Consider the following 8,469-nt stretch of genomic DNA (forward strand, 5'->3'; position numbering starts at 1 on the left):
TGATGTGTGTAAAACACTTTTTTGAAGGTTGTATTACTTTTGATGAGCTAATGCTAAGCTATTTGCCAGCTATGTGTGGCGCCATGTTTGTTGACATTATACAATGCATTCTGGGTGTCACGTAAACATCTGTCAGACCAAAGATGTTATAATGAGGTGAAGGAAGGGTTCACTCATTTTTCAAGTAAACTTCTGGAAGTGAATGACCGTAGACGACACACCCCCTTCAACATGCATACTGCAAACAGACCAAACTCATCTTGTCTTCTCTTCTCATCGTTGGTTGACGCGAAAAAACAAACATGGTGGCGAGCACAAACTATCCATCGTCGGATTACTTTTGATTTTTAGAAAGTATTTAACAAAATTATTTAGATCAATGGTGAGCTCCCCCGTGATGTGATGAATTGTAAATAATAATTGCAATTAGCTAATTCATATTGCGGTTTCTGTCAGCCAAGAGTTAGCTAAATATGACTGCTTGGGTTACATCAATCTTTCCTCAGTTAGCACTAGGAGTAATGTAGCCTACATTTTCCAGTTTGGATGATTGTGTTATGCTGTCGTTACTTCTGTAAATGTCTAAATATTTCATCCAAAAATAAACTTGTCACATTCAGGACATAACTTTGTAAGGACTGTGTTTGTGCAAAATGTTTCTGTGAAAAAAACAGTGTGGCCAGCTCAAACGCTGACTGTTGCGTCAGTCGAAACTGGACATTCTAAATAAGCGTTCTAATCACACCGGTTTCAGTGTACGCTGCAGGGACCACTGTAGAATGATCACACCCGTTTGTTGGTACGTGTAAAAAGGTTAACACACAGCCATCACACAGACATTAGTAAGGCGTTGGTGTCATGTCAGTCAGATGTTCAATGGTAGGCGACAGCCACATGGTGGTACTGTTCCCTATGCTGAATTTAGGCCTTTATCACCCACCATACACTCACTCAGCAACAGCCTGGTAAAAAGTTGCTCTGTCTCCTCTCACTCAGCCAATAGTGGACTAAGCTGCATGCTGCAGTGCTCTCTCAACACACACATACATAAACAATCTTCCGGCCCTCCCCACCACTCACTCACTCAGCAACAGCCTGCCTGTCTACGCATACAAAATGACGCCTGATAGTCAGCAGCAGGTCACAGTGACATACAGTTGAAGTCGGAAGTTTACATACCTTAGCCAAATACATTTAAACTCAGTTTTTCACAATTCCTGACATTTTAATACTGGTAAAAATTCCCTGTTTTAGGTCAGTTAGGATCACCACTTTATTTTAAGAATGTGAAATGTCAGAATAATAGTAGAGCAAATTATTTATTTCAGCTTTTATTATCACATTCCCAGTGGGTCAGAAGTTTACATACACTCAATTAGTTTTTGATAGCATTGCCTTTAAATTGTTTAACTTGGGTCAAACGTTTTGGGTAGCCTTCCACAAGATTCCCACAATAAGTTGGGTGAATTTTGGCCCATTCTTCCTGACAGAGCTGGTGTAACTGAGTCAGGTTTGTAGGCCTCCTTTTGCGACCAAGCTTTAACTTCCTGACTGATGTCTTGAGATGTTGCTACAATATATCCACATAATTTTCCTTCCTCATGATGCCATCTATTTTGTGAACTGCACCAGTCCCTCCTGTAGCAAAGCACCCCCACAGCATGATGCTGCCACCCACGTGCTTCACGGTTGGGATGGTGTTCTTCGGCTTGCAAGCGGCCCCCTTTTTCCTCCAAACATAACGATGGTCATTATGGCCAAACAGTTCTATTTTTGTTTCATCAGACCAGATGACATTTCTCAAAAAAGTACGATCTTTGTCCCCATGTGCAGTTGCAAACCGTAGTCTGGCTTTTTTATGGCGGTTTTGGAGCAGTGGCTTCTTCAGCCTTTCAGGTTATGTCAATATAGGACTCATTTTACTGTGGATATAGATACTGTTGTACCTGTTTCCTCCAGCATCTTCACAAGGTCCTTTGCTGTTGTTCTGGGATTGATTTGCACTTTTCGCACCAAAGTACGCTCATCTCTAGGAGACAGAACGCGTCTGATTCCTGAGCGATATGATGGCTGCGTGGTCCCATGGTGTTTATACTTGCGTACTATTGTTTGTACAGATGAACGTGGTACCTTCAGGCATTTGGAAATTGCACCCAAGGATGAATCAGACTTGTGGAGGTCTACAATTTTTTTTCTGAGGTCTTGGCTGATTTCTTTTGATTTTCCCGTGATGTCAAGCAAAGAGGCACTGAGTTTGAAGGTAGGCCTTGAAATACATCCACAGGTACACCTCCAATTGACTCAAATGATGTCAATTAGCCTATCAGAAGCTTCTAAAGCCATGACATCATTTTCTGGAATTTTCCAAGCTGTTTAAAGGCACAGTCAACTTAGTAGGTATGTAAACTTCTGACCCACTGGAATTGTGATACAGTGAATTATAAGTGAAATAATCTGTCTGTAAACAATTGTTGAAAAAATTACTTGCGTCATGCACAAAGTAGAGGTCCTAACCGACTTGCCAAAACTATAGTTTGTTAACAAAACATTTGTTGAGTGGTTGAAAAACGACCTAAGTGTATGTAAACTTCCGACTTCAACTGTAGATGTAATTTAAAAAAAGAGAAATGCCATGGCAGCCGCTGTGCAATTTAGAAGTTGCCCAAAAACCTGCAATGCGCAACAAAAACATTTTTGACCACAACATCGTTTTCAAACTATCCCAATTTCAGGAAAACTGCAACATGTCAACCCTGCGTGGAGGAGACGTGTTTGATTATGTGCAGCAAGGACTTGCCCTGTCGGTAGCAGCCAATAATGCCTTGATCACACCGATAGCGTCATTGCGCAAAATAGTACACAGCATCATCTGGATATGTGTGCAAAAAAAGTTCAACATTCACCTTCTGCTACCATTTCTGTCAAGCCGTAAACGGATACAGTTTGAAGCAGACGTTCGATAAATCCAACCTATGCACCACACAGAACGCACTGCAACCTCCTCTGCAACACAATGCTCCAAGGCAAACGCAGCATTCCTTTGGAAATTAATGTACTTCTGGTGTACCAAAATGCAATGAAGCTGTTGGTGTGATCGAGGTGTAAGAGAATGCGAAGTTTACGCGCCGGATCTTAGCCAAACACTTTTTATAACTAATCCAAGATAAACCAGAGCCTGTCGTTTCCAATGGGAGCAAATTAATCATAGTGGGCAGAACAAGCAAGGAGGTGGGCAGAGCCAAACACGAGCTAGTGAGATCCTATTGGCGCGTTCTATCATTTATTTGCATATTTCCATTAGGGAACGCCTACTCTGTGAAGTGCCCGTGTGCAGTAACTCAATTCGCTCTTCCACTCCTAAACAATGCAATTTAAAAAAACTTTGGCAAAGGATGAAGTCTACAAATCGCAGTCCACTCTGTTTGTTACGGATTCTAGTTTTGGCAAAAGAAAACTGTATGGAGATCAAATGTTTCATCCATGAGAAAATTAGCAGAATGTTGGCCAAAATCCATATTTGGTAGTGAGTGGAAACGCCAACCGGATGCTTCACATTTACACATCTGGTGAAATATCTGGCTCATTGTTCTCTCTGTCGTAGCAGCACAGAGTTTCTAAACCCAAAGGCGCAACATCAAGAGACTTCCGAAACGCTTGTAAAACAAACCAAGTCGATGAGAAAAGTGAAATATTCTTCCTTAGTTGTTAATTTTCTCGTAACCTAACATAACATAAAAGAAACGCCTGAAACTAGATCCCCTTCATACTGGTTTTGGGGGAGGTTCTCTTCTGCACTGTTCAACCAATGCAGTAAATGTGAGAATGCTGTTCATTGACTACAGCTCAGCGTTCAACACCATAGTGTCCTCCAAGCTCATAACTAAGCTAAGGACCCTGGGACTGAACACCTCCTTCTGCAACTGGATGGATGCAAAAGAGACCTGTAACATAAGAATTAGAATATTGACACGGAACAGTGAGAACAAAAATACACCGACAACCATAAGCTACCGTCAAACACAAAATGTTTATTATAAACACACAGTAAACGGTTTGGGGAAAAGGGGCTGAGCTGGACCCAAGGAATGTGATTGCGTAATGAAAACCAGAAACAGGTGGTGCAATCAGGAGAAGTGGCCACTGATTGGTCCACCTCAGCAATCAGCAGATGAACTGATGACTGACAGGTGGGACACACCAACGACCTCCAATAAGGAACACAAAGGACACCTGTGATTAGGGCAGAAGGAGAGGGAAAACACAAAAACACAAACAGGATACCTGTATCCGTAACAGTGGACAACAGGAAATGGTGGGCCGAACACGCCCCCATTCACATCGACGGGGCTGTAGTAGAGAGGGTCGAGAGCTTCAAGTTCCTCAGCGTCCACATCACTAAGGACCTATTATGGGCCAAACACACCAACACAGTCGTGAAGAGGGCATGACAATGCCACTTCCCCCTCAGGAGGCTGAAAAGATTTGGCATGGGCCCTCAGATCCTGAAAAAGTTATACAGCTGCACCACTGAGAGCATCTTGATTGGCTGCATCACCGCTTGGTATGGCAACTGCTCAGCATCCGACCGCAAGGCGCTACAGAGGGTAGTGCGTATGGCCCAGTCCATCACTGGGCCGAACTCCCTGCCATCCATGACCTCTATACCAGGCGGCGTCAGAGGAAGGCCTTCAAAATTGTCAAAGACTCCAGCCATCCAAGTCATAGACTGTTCTCTCTGCTAACTGAACAGATTCTACCCCCAAGCGGTAAAACTGCTGAACAGTTAATCAAATGGCTACCCGGACATTTTCCATTGACCCCCTTCATTATGTATTTATTTATCTTAATTGTTTTGCACTGACTCCCTTGCACTGGCTCCATGCACACTCTCTACTACAATACTACACTGACACTCCAACACACACACACGCTACATACGTTCACACACACAAAACACACACACAGTCTTGTACAGCTAACCTTGTGGGGACACACAATTCAGTCTCATTCAAAATCCTATTATCCCTAACCCCTAACCCTAAACCTAACCCGTACTCTTACCCTAACCTTAACCCTACCTTAACCCAAAAACCTAACCTTAACCCTAAACCTAACCCTAGCTCTAAAACTAACCCTAGCTCCTAACCGTAACCCTTAACGTAATTCTAACACTATTTCTAACCTTAACCCTAAACCCCCTAGAAATAGCATTTTACCTTGTGGGGACTAACAAAATGTCCCCAGTTGGTCAAATTTTTGTTTGTTTAATATTCTTGTGGGGACCACAAATTTGATTTGATAGCCACTTTGCTTAACAGAGAGGTCCTGCCATCCAGGATCTCTATACCAGGCGGTGTCAGAGGAAGGCCCTAAAAATTGTCAAAGACTCCAGCCACCCTAGTCATAGACTGGTCTTTCTGCTACCGCACAGCAAGCAGTACCGGAGCGCCAAGTCTAGGTCCAAAGGGCTTCTTAACAGCTTCTACCCCTAAGCCATAAGACTCTTGAACAGCTAATCATGGCTACCCGGACTATGTGCATTGTCCCCCCCACCCCACCCCACCCCCTCTTTTACGCTGCTGCAACTCTGTTTGTTATCAATACATAGTCACTTTAACTCTACCCACGTGTACATATTACCTAAATTACCTCGACTAACCGGTGCCCCCGCACATTGACTCTGTAACGGTACCGCCTGTATATAGCCTCCCTACTGTTATTTTATTTTACTGCTGCTCTTTAATTATTTACTACTGCTCTTTAAACACTTTTTTTCTTAAAACTGCATTGTTGGTTAAGGGCTTGTAAGTAAGCATTTCACTGTAAGGTCTACATCTGTTGTATGCGGTGCATGTGGCAAATAAAATGTGACTTGATTTGATTTGATTTCCTGCTCTAGTATTCGTGCCGAGTTGCTACTGATTCCAAAATTCTGTTGAAGAGCAAACTGCAGTCTGTACCCTTTGGTAACTGTGGACCAGATCCAGGGCTGTACTGTGCATGCGCACCAGTTCCCTGCTCTGTTGGCGAGTAGCCCACAGGTCGGTAGACTCTCGCTCACCAGTGGTGCTGGAGTTCCCTCTGGTGGCGATGGAGCGAGGCTCCTTTTCATTGTATTTTTGCTCTGTGTTTTTGGCATGACGCCTGGATACAGCAGAGGCTTTTTTAGAGTCTGTGTTCGACCCGAGAGGTGGCAGGCCAGGACGCAGGGTGAAGTGTTGGCTGCCCCCCTCTCTACCGCAGGGGGCGTACCCCTAGGTCGGGCGCCCTTTCTTCCCTGCAGGGGAATCAAATGGGCGGGACCTCGATGTGGCTGCAGCGAAGGACCGTTTTCCCCACTGTCGGCCCGTTTGGGGATTCGAGCTGTGGGGTCGATGCCCGCTGCGTCACTGGGTACCCTGGTGCCAGCGAATTGCCCTCTCCCTGCCACAAAGCCTTGGCTTGTGTGTTGGGGTAGGCCAGGTAGCCAAGATTGCCGGGTCCACGGGGCAGGCAGAAGTGGCACGGCCGCAGCCTTGAATGGCGTCCCTGTAGGCTCGGAAGTTAAGGGTCTGTGATGACAAAGATCTCATTCCAAAGGTCTGGGTTAGGCTTGCCGATCGCTAAGACATTTACATTTTACTCATTTAGCAGACACTCTTATCCAGAGCGACTTACAGTTAGTGAGTGCATACATCTTTTTTTTTTATACTGGCCCCCCATGGGAATCGAACCCACAACCCTGGCGTTGCAAACGCCATGCTCTACCAACTGAGCTACATCCCTGCCAGCCATTCCCTCCCCTACCCTGGACGACGCTGGGCCAATTGTGCGCCGCCCCATGCGTCTCCCGGTCGCGGCTGGCTACGACAGAGCCCGCTAAGAGATTATGCATCTCTAGCATCAAATCGGCCTCATTAGCCAGTATTAGGGACGTAACGTTTAATGCCCGTTCAGAACGTGTGGCAGACACTTAGACCTTTTGGTAGGTAGACGTGGATAAGTGGTCCGTCTTACCAGGGAGAGAAGTGCCTGTCATTGACGAGGCACTGGGTTTGAGGTGGAAGACCAGTGACGACTCGACCACCGGTGGCTTGTCATGGCCCTGCTCCTCCATGTTCTTGACATTCATGCTGGCAAAAAAGTCAGGTTTGGACCTTGCCAGTCAGGGGTTTGTACCAATTGTGTTTGTGACAAAACCCTGACCGCTGTGATAGATGAAAGGAGTTGGTTGCCTGGGACGGTGCGAAAGGTGAGTTTCCTACAATAGGAGACAAAGGAAGAAAAGCGGTGAAGCTAATTCTTACCGGAAGCGGAAACTTTCCTTTCGGTAAAGTCACCCAACACAAAAGATGAGAGCTGATAACCCTGCGCTTGGCGGCGTAATCTTGACGCCACACCTGTGAACAGTTAAACAGGATAACAGATCATGCTGAGGAGAGCTAGGTAGAACTCTTCCATGAGGAAGAGATGTGAGAATGATCAGAGGGCAGGCGAGTGGCTCCCTCATTCGCCACTTGACAGACGTGTATGATTGGTTCTTCAAGCTACTTCTAGCTAGATTCTGGTGAATCCCACTAGTGAGATGTCGAAACGAATAATTGAAAGAGAACACAAAAGTAACCTAGGCATCAAATCTATAAAACACATTAGGCCTAACTCAGAATTGTATTGGGCACAGATATAAGGTATAGTAATGTAATTTTCTATTTACCACATTGTTATAGAATTAGGCTACCATATGGCAGAAGGGAGAAGTTATGTTTTCTTCATTATTGTGTTTACACAGGCAGCCCAATTCAGATTTTTCCAATTATTTTCATATCTGATACCTATCTGATCTGTTCCCTAATGTGTAAACAGCAAAAAAACACATCCTATTTATACCACCTCCATATGTGGATCTGAATCCTCATACAAACCCGATCCTCCATATCTGGATGCTCAGATCAGCTTTTTTGCTCTGAAGTCTTATTTTTGCGCATTACCTGCCATTATCCTGACAACCACCCCAACATTTAAAGGAACAGTGACAGGAAATAAGGATTGCGTCAGTGTGCTCCCTCAGAGGCTACATCAGTGTGAATTCACAAATCTGATATGGGTCACATATAAAACTGAGTGTGGACAGTCAGAAAAAAATATTGGGTATAGAAAGAAAATCAGATTTGGGTTCTGAGGGTGGCTGTGTAAACACAGCATCTCTCTATCTCTGTGAGTTCACCTTGATCTGATGGTGCTTTCAAGGCAACTAGGAACTCAGAAAAAAATAAACTAGATTAAATGATGACATCAGTAATCATCAGGTCGAAGTCTGAGTTCTAGAAAGATGCCCGGGAAGCCGCTTGGAATTCAGAGTTGGATAACTATTTTTTCCCCCGAGTTCCCAGTTGTCTTGAACGCATTGAAATCGGAAGTCGGAGATTTCAGAGTTCCATGTTCCCAGTTGTTTTGAACGTGGCATGGGGTCTTGGTGTAATGACGTTTTGT

This window comes from Coregonus clupeaformis, chromosome 24 (assembly GCF_020615455.1).
Source record: "Coregonus clupeaformis isolate EN_2021a chromosome 24, ASM2061545v1, whole genome shotgun sequence".
In the NCBI taxonomy this organism is placed as follows: Eukaryota; Metazoa; Chordata; class Actinopteri; order Salmoniformes; family Salmonidae; genus Coregonus; species Coregonus clupeaformis.